The 12,107-nt window shown below is 44.2% G+C and overlaps 1 non-coding gene across 1 annotated transcript; it reads left to right on the top strand.

Moving 5' to 3' along the window:
- Positions 1–11,162: 11,162 nt before the first annotated feature.
- On the top strand, positions 11,163–11,300 carry LOC119939829. The gene has a single exon (XR_005454791.1). It is a non-coding gene; the product is annotated as a small nucleolar RNA SNORA7 (small nucleolar RNA).
- Positions 11,301–12,107: the final 807 nt, after the last annotated feature.

Here is a 12,107-nt window from a genome sequence, read left to right as displayed (position 1 = left end):
ACAAACAAACATATACCATGTGCCAGGCACTGTTCTAAGATCTGGGGAAGATACAAGGTAGTCAAGTTGGACACAGACCATGCCTCTCATGGGGCTCATAGTCTTAATCCCCATTTTACAGATGAAGAATTGAGGTACAGAGAAGTTGAGTGACTTTTCTACAGTCACACAGTGACAAATGGCAGAGTCAGTATTAGAACCCAGGTCTTTCTGACTCTCAGGCCTGTGCTCTACCCAGTAGGCCACACTGCTTCTTTTTTTGCAGTGCTGCTTTTGAGAGTCTTCACTGACCCTTGCCCCTGGAGCTGTTTATTAATGAATGAGTTGTGGGAATCTAATCTAATTGAAGATGGAGAGACTCTGGACTCTCTCCCATGTGTTCTCCATCTGAGTTGGAGGGAGGAAACAATACCCCAGGAAGTCATGAATAAGTAACGCTTAAGTAGCTTATTTATTATGAATGAAATACTTAATTTTGAACCTCTCGTCAAGCCTGCTTTGAATGTCCAATAATTAGAAACTCCAACTGACCCTCCCAATAAACACAAGAATAATGCGCTCCAAATTCTAAGTGAACGATATTTAGGCTATGGGCCTAAGAGCTGCTCAGGAGCTTTCTGCCCTTCTGGAGCTATATTAAATGGGTCTGGATTCTCCTGCAGGCATGTATGGGTCAGTGCCAGAGGTGAAAGTGCCAGAATCCCAGGGCACGGAGCAGTCAGCGGAACCACGACCGGCTGGGAGATAATGACTGGAAGGTTAAGGGATGGGGTTTCTGCTGATTGAAATATGGAGCCGAACCGAAGAGTCTCAGCCAGATAACCTATTTCCTTCCCTCATCTGATCACTGCAGAAAAGCTGACAGGTAGAAGATCTTACCTGCTTCCTGAACGTCGTTTCCTGTTCTGGCAGCTGGCAGACCTTAGCCTACCGGGAAGTTTTCTCTGGCTGAATCTCAAACCCAAAGGCCTGATAAAGCTCTGGAATAGGGAATTTCTAAGGACACAAGAGGTAAGGGAGCCTAATGGTCTGGCAAGCCCAGTCAACTCAAGCCGACATCACACAGAAGCCACCTCTTGTGCCAAGCTTCCCTCGACAGAAGAGAAGAGGATGGTCTCCTCTTAATCCTTACCATACATTCTTTCAGGAATTTCACTCAAAGTATCACACACTGTAAGTGCTTAGCACATCATCATACTACCTTGTTTTTGTGGAGTGCTTTTATTTTTCCAAAGTGCTTTCACGTCAAGCTTGTCTGTGTCCTAACAACATCCCTGTGAGGTTGGGAGAGGCAGATGTTATTCTCCCCATTTTTCAGATGAAGAAGTTGGAGTCAGAAAGGTAAGTGATTTGTCCAAGGTTACCCAGCAGGTGAGTGACAGAGTGGGGACTAGAACCCAAGCCTCCTGTTCATCATCATTATTTAACAATAATAATGATGATGGTATTTATTAATCACATACTATGTGCCAAGCACTGTTCTAAACTCTGGGGAAAATACAAGGTAATCAGGTTGCCCCACGTGAGGTTCACAGTCTTAATCCCCATTTTACAGATGAGGTAACTGAGGCACAGAGAAGTTAAGTGACTTGCCCAAAGTCATACAGCTGACAAGTGGGAGCTGGAATTAGAACCCATGACCTCTGATTCCTAAGTCTGTGCTCTTTCCACTAAGCCACACTGCTTCTCATTTACTGAGCACCTAATGGGTGTAGGGAACTGAAGTAGATGTTTGGGAGCAGAAGAAATGATCCCTGCTCTCAAGAGAGTTATTCATTCATTCAGTCGTATTTATTGAGAAGCAGCGTGGGTCAGTGGAAAGAGCACGGACTTTGGAGTCAGAGGTCATGGGTTCAAATCCTAGCTCCGCCAATTGTCAGCTGTGTGACTTTGGGCAAGTCACTTAACTTCTCTGTGCCTCAGTTACCTCATCTGTAAAATGGGGATTAAGACTGTGAACCCCATGTGAAACAACAACCTGATCACCTTGTGACTTGCCCAAAGTCATACAGCTGACAAGTGGGAGCTGGAATTAGAACCCATGACCTCTGATTCCTAAGTCTGTGCTCTTTCCACTAAGCCACACTGCTTCTCATTTACTGAGCACCTAATGGGTGTAGGGAACTGAAGTAGATGTTTGGGAGCAGAAGAAATGATCCCTGCTCTCAAGAGAGTTATTCATTCATTCATTCAGTTGTATTTATTGAGAAGCAGTGTGGCTCAGTGGAAAGAGCATGGGCTTTGGAGTCGGAGGTCATGGGTTCAAATCCCGGCTCCGCCAATTGTCAGCTGTGTGACTTTGGACAAGTCACTTAACTTCTCTGTGCCTCAGTTACCTCATCTGTAAAATGGGGATTAAGACTGTGAACCCCATGTGGAACAACAACCTGATCACCTTGTAACCTCCCCAGGGCTTAGAACAGTGCTTTGCACATAGTAAGCGCTTAATAAATGCCATCATTATTATTTATTAAGTGCTTGCTGGGTGCAGAGCTCTGGATTATGTGCTTGGGAAAGTACAATACAGCAATAAAGAGTGACAATCCTTGCCCACAGTGAGCTCAGAGTCTAGATTGGGGGCGGACAGACATCAATACAAATTAGCAGACATCAATATGAATAAATAAAATTACAGATATATACAGATATGGGGTTGGGGGGGAAGAACAAAGGGAGCAAGTCAGGGAGATGCCGAAGGGAGTGGGAGATGAGGAAAAGTGGGGCTTAGTCTGAGAAGGCCTCTTGGAGGTGATGTGCCTTCAGTAAGGCTTTGAAGAGGGGGAGAATAATTGTCTGGCGGATCTGAGGAGGGAGGGCATTTCCAGGACAGAAGTAGGACATGGGCCAGGGGTCGGCGGCAAGGCAGGGGAAATCGAGGCACAGTGAGAAGGTTAGCATCAGAGAAGCCAAATGTGCAGCCTGGGTTGTAGAAGGCCGAAATCAAGGTGAGGTAGGAGGAGGTGAGGTGATGGAGTGCTTTAAAGCCATTGGTGATGAGTTTTTGTTTGATATGGAGTTGGATAGGCAACAACTGGAGACTTTTGAGGAGGGAGGTGACATGTCCTGAAAGTTTCTGAAGGGAGATGATCCGGGCAGCAGAGTGAAGTATGGACTGGAGAGGGGAGAGGCGGGAAGTTGGGAGGTCAGCAAGGAGGCAGATGAAGTAATCTAGGCAAGAGAGGATGAGTGACTGTATTAATGGGGTAGCAGTTTGGATGGAGAGGAAAGGAGGGATTTTAGTGATGTTGTGAAGGATTTGGTGATGGATTGAATATGTGGGTTATTGTTGGTCAAATATGGCCAACTGGAGAAGCAGCGTGGCTCAGTGTAAAGAGCCCGGGCTTTGGAGTCAGAGGTCATGGGTTCAAATCCTGGCTCTGCCAACTGTTAGCTGTGTGACTTTGGGCAAGTCACTTAACTTCTCTGTGCCTCAGTTACCTCATCTGTAAAATGGGGATTAAGACTGTGAGCCCCCCTTGGGACAACCTGATCACCTTGTAAACCCCCCAGCACTTAGAACAGTGCTTTGCACATAGTAAGTACTTAACAAATACCATTATCATTATTATTATTATTATTATGGCTATGTATTTTTCATGGAAGTTTCCTTTTGATTCATATGTTTTCTCTCATCTCACTCTCTCGTACTAGTAGCTTTATGTTTAAAAGTGTAGCCTTCTTTTGGGCAGGGACAGATTGCCATAGAATATATATTCAAGTGAGTAAGTGCTTCATGGTCATGAAACAAGTGCTTAGTACAGTGCTCTGCACACCAAAAGAGCTCCAATGAAGACAAAGGCTCTCATTGCTCCCATAGTGTCAGTACTAATGAAATGGACATTGCTTTGATGCTGGTGAACTGTTTTTTTTTTAATATATAATGTTAAATGCTTATTATGTGCCAGGCAGAGTACTAAGCACTGGGGCATATATAAGCTAATCAAGTTAGACCCATTCGCTGTCCCACACAGGGATCAGAGTCTCAATCCCCATGTTGTAGATGAGGTAATTAAGGCACAGAGAAGTGAAAAGACTTGCCCAAGGTCACATAGCAGACACGTGGCTGAACTGGGATTAGAACTCAGGCTCTTATGACTCCCAGGACCCTGCTCTACCCAGTAGGCTACATTGCTTCTTCTAGGACTCAGTTATAGCTTTGTGGGATAGACACCATCATCATCATCAATAGTATTTATTTACTGAGTGCTTACTTTGTGCAAAGCACCGAACTAAGAGCTTGGGAGAGTACAACAGAGTTGACAGTCACATTCCCTGTCCACAGGGGGAGTCAGACATTAATACCATTACATAATTTATAATACATAATTTAAAGATATGTACGGAAGTGCTGTGGGATTGAGGGTGGGGCAATTATCAAATGCCTAAAGGTCACAGATTCAAGTTCATACACAACACTGAAGGGAAAGGGAGTAGGGGAAAGAGGGTTTAATCAGGGAAGGTCTCTTGGAGGAGATGTGTCCTTAACAATGCTTTGAAGGTGGGGAGGACAGTCGTCTGGCTGTTATGGAGGGCGAGGGATTTCCAGGCTAGGAAGAGGAGATGTGAAAGGGGTTGGCAGAGAAATAGATGAGATTGGGGCACAGTGAGTAAGGTATACTTAGAGGAATGTAGTGTGTTAGCTGGGCTGTAATAGGAGGTCAATGAAGTAAGGTAGGATTGAGTAAAGCCTATGGTAAGGCGTTTCCATTGGATGGGAAAGTGTACGGAAGTCCTTGAAGAGTGGGGAAACATGAACTTTTTTAGATAAATGATCCTGGAAGCAGAGTGAAGTATGGACTGGAATGCAGAGAGACAGGAGGCAGGGTTGTCAGTGAGATGGCAGATGCAGTTGTCAAGGTGGGGCAGGGTAAGTGCTGAGGATCAGCCTGGTAGCAGTTTGGATAGAGGGGAAAGGGCAGATTTTAGCAATGCTGTGAAGATGGAGCCAACAGGACTTGATGACAGATTAAATACGTCGATTGAATGAGAGAGATGAGTCAAGGACAATCCAAATAAGTTATCCCAAGCTGAAATGGGGAAAGCGTAGCCAGAATATACAGAAGATATGCTTTACAGAATCAGTAATAAGAATGTTAAACACCTTCTATGTGCCAAGCACTGGGGTAGATACAAGGTGCTCAGATTGGACACAGTTCCTGCTCACATGGGGCTCAATGTCTAAGGAGGAGGGAGAGCAGGTATTTAAACCCCACTTTACAGATGAGGAAAATGAGTCACAGAAGAGTCAAGTCTAAGGTCACATAACAGGTAACTGAGACTTTGGGCTTATAATTCAGATCCCCTGATCCCAGAGCTATGTTCTTTCCACTATGCCACGCTGCTTCTCCCTGAAGTAAAATCAAATGGCACAGCACTGGGTGGCAGAAGTCAGATCAGCTGGACTGACAACCATCGGAAACAGGGTAACTATTTTGGAAGAGACCCTTTGTGTTGATTGTGACATCCAGAGGGAGAAACGGGACCAGGCATTGTGAGTAACAAAGGACCTATCTTTACACACGCTCGAAGCCGAAGGACTTTTCGGTCAGGCACTGGTTTTATCAGTCACACTTGCATACACGGATAAAAATCTGCCTGTCAGCAGCATTACCCTTGAACCCAAAGGACAATGAAATATGTAATTATAAAAGTGAAGTTAGGTGAACAAGTTCCAAGCCCCCTTGGTGTCTTGCTGCAGCTGCCAATTGTTTTCACTCTGTGAGTTCAGATGTTCATATCCCTAAGTACGCTGTTAGAATCTCAGCTAGGCGTCTGAAAACATTCCGGTGAAGAAAGGATATTAGTGGACTTGATCACATTTTCAAATCATGGGTTTCAGCTGCAATGATTAGGAAGATGTGATAGAAATGCCTGACAAATTCGTGTTTGCAAACTTGGAGGGGAAGCAAAATTCTTTTCTCCGATGATCTTTCTCTTCAGAAGCAGAAACAAGTAACAGGAAGACACCCACCTCCTGCTAATTTGTTTACTTAGGGAATAGAGATCCCCACAGCAGTTTGGTTGAGTGAAACCCCAAACACATCTGCTAAACCATCCTTTCCAGCAAGTTTTAGATCTGGGATCTCCTCTATTTCCACTCATCTTCTCAAATTTTTGTTTACTTGGTCACAGGATGCTGGCTGACATACTTTAAGAGGCTTCGGGGTAGTCTTTTAAAACCCTTTTCTTTCCTCTTCGGCTTTGGGAATTGGCACTATTCCAGGATTCATTGGAATTTCAACCCCAAAAGTCTGAAGAGGCAGCTTGGCCTAGTGAATACAGCACAGGCCTGGGAGTCGGAAGGACCTGGGTTCTACTCCCAACTCCGCCACTTGTCTGCTGTGTGACCTTGGGCAAGTCACTTCACTTCTCTGTGCCTCAGCTACCTCATCTGTAAAATGGGGATTAAGACTGTAAACCTACTGAGGGACAGAGACTCTGTCCAACCTGCTCAACGTTTATCTACCCCAGTGCTTAGTACAGTGCCTGGCATGTGGCATGCGCTTTAACAAATAACAACAAAATTAGACTTCAGCAGGATCAGGTGGGGTCTAAATGGGGCAAATGCTTCCTCCTCTGCAGTGTAGGAAAGCATGTTGATTTGGGTTGGGCAAAGAAAAAACAGTTCCATTCCATGACTTCTTTTTTCAAGTGGGCTAAGTTTGGCAAATGAATGAACTTCCAACTTTGTGGCAGAGATTTATCTGAGGCTGTAACAGGGTGCAGTCTCACCCAGGGAATTATAGAGAACAAGGCAGGGCAGGGGCTGTGGTAGGACCAATAGGAGAAACTGCCCCAGGACCTATGACTGAGGGGATGGAGCTATATGACTCCATATAAGGTGGCTGAGGGAAGACAGGCGACATTACAAGCCTGAGCCCGAGTCCTGGCACCTGTTCCCTGCCCCACCTTTTGTGGGGATCTGCCTGAAGACCTGTTCTCTGAGAAGCAGCACTTTTTTTATGGTATTTGTTAAGCACTTACTGGGTGGCAGGACTGTATTAAGTGCTGGGGTAGATACGTGGTTGCCAGGTTGGACACAGTCCGTGTCCCGCCTGGGGCTCACAATTTCAATCCCCATTTTATAGATGAGGTAACTGAGGCCCAGAGAAGGGAAATAACTTTCTCAAAGTCACACAGCAGACAAGTGGCAGAGCTGGGATTAGAAGCTAGGTCCTCTGATTCCCAGGGCCATGCTCTATCCACTATGCCCTGCTGCTTCTCTGTGGAAAAGAAGTAGTATGGAAAGAACATGGGGCTAAGAGGTGCATTAATTTGCCACTTGCCTGCTATGAGACCTTAGGTAAGTCACTTAACCTCTTTGTGTTTGTTTCCTCATCCGTAAAATGGGTATCAAAGATCTGTTACTCCTTCCTTCTTATACTGTGACTCCATGGGAGGCAGGGACAATGTCTTACCTGTTTAATCTTGTGTCTACCCCAGGATTTAGAACAGTGCTTGGCACAACGTAAGCACTTAACAAATGTCATCATTATTTCTTTATTTTCTATGGTTTTTGTTAAACACTTACCACGTGCCAGTCACTCTATTAAGAAAGTAAATTCCTTGAAGCAGCTCTCTTTTACTTAGAGAAGCAGTATGGCTCAGTGGAAAGAGCCCGGGCTTTGGAGTCAGAGGTCATGGGTTTAAATCCCGACTCCGCCAATTGTCAGCCGTGTGACTTTGGGCAAGTCACTTAACTTCTCTGTGCCTCAGTTGCCTCATCTGTAAAATGGGGATTAAGACTGTAAGCCCCCCACGGGGCAACCTGATCACCTTGTAACCTCTCCAGTGCTTAGAACAGTGCTTTGCACATAGTAAGCGCTTAATAAATGTCATTATTATTATTATTGTTATTACTGTGATCCCACTAAGGGACAGAGACTGTGTCTGACCTGATCATCTTGTATCTATCTCAGCTCTCAGCACAGGGCTTGGCACATAGTCAGAGTTTAATAATAATAATGATAATTATGGCATCTGTTAAGTGCTTACTATGTGCAAAGCACTGTTCTAAGTGGTGGGGGGATACAAGGTAATCAGGCTGTCCCACATGGGGCTCACAGTCTTAATCTCCATTTTACAGATGAGGTAACTGAGGCACAGAGAAGTTAAGTGACTTGCCCAAAGTCACCCAGCTGACAAGTGGTGGAGCCCGGATTAGAAGCCCACGCTCTTTCCACTGAGCCACGCTGCTTCCACCCCCAATCCCTGTAAATTTCACAAAGAGAAACACAATCCTTACACTGCAAAGAGGAAATGGATCTTTAGGGGTGAAATGCGAAGATTCCTGGGAGGGTTTCAGAAAGGAATGCATTCATTTTGTGGTTACTGAAATTCCACGTGTATAGTGGGAGAGCAACAGGCCCACACCAGGCTGTTTGCTCTAAACGCTCCTATGTTCTCTGGCTGCAAAGCTGCAGCTTTGAGAGGTCAACTTTGTGGAAAAAGTCACACAGAACTGAGGAGTGGGTGATAATTGTAGATTCTGAATGTGGAGAATAGTAAGTATGTCTCCACAGTTCTCCACCCTAGACTTGAAAGAAGGGAATGCCTTAAGGGCTGGATTTTGAAAAGGAGCCTCTTAATTGTCTCCCCAAATAATGACTCAGTAGCCAAATGTCCAACCAACTTCCCATTCGGTGCTTATTTTTTGTAGACTAAACAAAGCATTTATCTGTGCCAATGTTGCCTGAAAACATAAGCACAAATCTTGTCAGAAGTTTTCAAATGTCTGTGTTGAGGTTTCGAAGATTTGGTCCCGTATGTCAATTGAATGTGTTTGTATTTTAGGGTGTTGGCAAAAAGAGAGTATTTTGTCTGTAAACTTTGCTTCCTGAGAAAAGTTGCAGTTAATTAACAGGTATGCTGGGAGGCACCTGAGTTCTCCATTTCACAGAAGCTTCACCCTACAGAGTCAAAGAATTGGGATTGGAAGATAGAAAGAGTTTGCATGAAAATTTAAAAGACAGGGTGACTAGGAATGGTGTTGACGGGGTGCGTGTTAAGAAAGAAATAGTAAAACAGACAAGCAGAGATATAGTCTTCCAAGTGATTGCCTAGGAAATGTTCATATGGTTGTCCCTCAGGGATTTTCTTGTTTTCTTTCTAGGTGTGGCCTTGTGAAAGAACTTCATGGAAAGAAGTAGGGGAAAAGTTTTAAGGGAAAAGGAGTTCCTCTAGAGGAACTAATTGGAGAGAAGGCTAGGAAAGAGTTGTTCAAACAAATGGTTTGAGCAGCTGTTTGCAGAGAAACAGGAAGAGATTCTTCTTTTACATAATAGTAACATCAATAACAATAATAATAAGAATAAGAATAATGGTCTTTGCAAAAGGTGCATGGTCTAACGGGAAAGAACATGGACCCTGGAAATACAGGAGATCTAGGTTTTAATCCTGGCTCTGCCACTTGTCTGCTTTGTCACTTAGCTTCTCTAGACTGTAAGCTTGTTGTGAGCAGGGAACGGATCCACCAACTCTGTTTTATTGGACTCTCCCAAGTAGTGCTCTGCACATAGTGAGTGCTCAATAAATCACATTGATTGACTGATTATTTTAGTCTGTTTCCTTTTCTGTAAAAATGGGATTGAGATGTTTTCTCTCTTCCTTGGATTGTGAGTCCCCTTTGAGACAGGGACTGTGCTTGATCTGATTATACTGCATACAATGATGATAATACTACTAATAATGATGGCATTTATTAAGCACTTATGTGCAAAGCACTGTTCTAAGTGCTGGGGAGGTTACAAAGTGATCAGATTGTCCCACGGGGCGTTTACAGTCTTAATCCCCATTTTACAGATGAGGTAACTGAGGCACAGAGAAGTTAAGTGACTTGCCCAAAGTCACACAGCTGACAATTGGCAGAGCTGGGATTTGAACCCATGACCTCTGACTCCAAAGCCCGTGCCCTTTCCACTGTCATGCTGCTTCTCCTATATATACCTCAGTACTTAGTAATAATAATAATAATAATGGCATTTATTAAGTGCTTACTATGTGCAAAGCACTGTTCTAAGCGCTGGAGAGGTTACAAGGTGATCAGGTTGTCCCACAGGGGGCTCACAGTCTTAATCCCCATTTTACAGTTGAGGTAATTGAGGCAAAGAGAAGTTAAGTGACTAGCCCAAAGTCACACAGCTGACAATTGGCGGAGCTGGGATTTGAACCCATGACCTCTGACTCCAAAGCCTGTGCTCTTTCCACTGTCATGCTGCTTCTCCTATATATGCCTCAGTACCTAATACATAGTAACCTCTCAACATGTACTGTATATATGTATATATGTTTGTACATATTTATTACTCTATTTATTTATTTATTTTACTTGTACATATCTATTCTATTTATTTTATTTTGTTGGTATGTTTGGTTTTGTTCTCTGTCTCCCCCTTTTAGACTGTGAGCCTACTGTTGGGTAGGGACTGTCTCTATATGTTGCCAGCTTGTACTTCCCAAGTGCTTAGTACAGTGCTCTGCCCACAGTAAATGCTCAATAAATACAATTGATTGATTGATTGATGTACCTCAATTATTATCAAGTGCTTATTGCATGCCAAGCACTGTGCTAAGTATTGGGGTAGATATCATACAGCCTGATCAGAAACAACCCCTGTTCCTCATGGAATTCAAACACATTAAGTCCTAGCATGTAGACTTTAATAAACATGCTCCCACTTTGGATCTTGCTGTGTATTTGTTTTTAAACATTTATATTTTTAAACAGACCTTTTCTACCTGGAGGTCTCTTCCTAGAATTATCCCTGGGCAGGGTTGAGGCCTTGTTGCTTTGATAGCTTCATAATCTCACTAGTGGTTCACCTGAGTCCCCTGCATCTCCCAGTTGGGAGTGGGATTGATAACAGGTGCAGGTTCTCACTCAGAGAGGCTGCAACCTTTGTTATTGCTGTCATGTGGGGCAAGGAGCCGGCTTCCAGAAGATTTCAAGCAATCAGGCTTGGAGTTGAGAAGTGAGACCCTTCTGGAAAAGGGGGTGGGGGGCATCAGGATCCTTGCTTTGTCCACTTGGAATAGGTGTTTGGAGTGGGCAGCCTTTCAAGATCTCCAGGCTTCTCTTGATATTTGGACTTAAATCCCCACTTTCTAATGGCTTCCTCTTGCTGTATTTTTCTCCTCTTTTCCCACCCCACTACCCTCGATAGCTCCTCTCAGAGTCGCATCTGGAGAGTTTCCAGTACTCTACCAGTCTCGACTATGGGAAGGAGAGTCAAGTAGAGACATATCCATTTCATTCCTAACTTGGGCAGTGACTAGTGAGTGGAAGACAATCTACTCCAAGTCAAAACTCACGTGTGCTGGGCAGCAGAGGAATGAGAAAGAGTCGAGGATGGAGACACAAATTTACGGTGTGGAAGAAGGCAACGGTAAGCCACTTCCATATTTTTACCAAGAAAACTCGATGGTTATCCTCTCAGAATGATGGCAGGGGAAAGTGGAGCGTTTTGGGAGAGATGCATTCATGGTGCCGCTATGGGTCGGAGACGACTTGACTGCATAAGACAAGACAAGACCCTTAATGGGCAGCAGTGTGGCCTAGTGGAAAGAGCATGGAGCCAGGAGACCTGGTGTTCTGATCCCAGCTTGGCCACTTGCTGCTGCGTGTCTTTTTAGAGACCATATTAATGGATGCTAGACAATCCAGCTTGGATTGGCTTTCTAATTTTTGATTCATTCTCCAAAGTGTCACCATAAACAGACTTAGCAGCTAGACTCGTGTGGAAAGGGAATGTTTCTGCCAACTCCGTTATATTGTACTTGCCCAAGTGAATAGTACAGTGCTCTGCATGTATAAAGTGCTGAATAATTATGATTAATTGGAAAAAAGTGTTTGTGCCAAGCCATCTGTGCATAGGTCCATAGCCTCTTGGCTTGAACAGAACTAGGGGCATAACTACTCTCCTGTCAGCATGATTTCTTTAAGCAGATAATGATGTTTCATGTTGATTTTTTTTTCCTGCTCTTTTAATAATGATGGTATTAGTTAAGCGCTTACTATGTACCAAACAAAAGCAGCGTGGCTCAGTGGAAAGAACCCGGGCTTGGGAGTCAGAGGTCATGGGTTCAAATCCTGGCTCTGCCAATTGTCA

The sequence above is a fragment of the Tachyglossus aculeatus genome, chromosome 17, assembly GCF_015852505.1.
Source record: "Tachyglossus aculeatus isolate mTacAcu1 chromosome 17, mTacAcu1.pri, whole genome shotgun sequence".
NCBI lineage: Eukaryota > Metazoa > Chordata > Mammalia > Monotremata > Tachyglossidae > Tachyglossus > Tachyglossus aculeatus.
The sequence above is the reverse complement of the archived record's forward strand: the minus strand, read 5'-3'. Positions and strand labels throughout refer to the sequence as shown.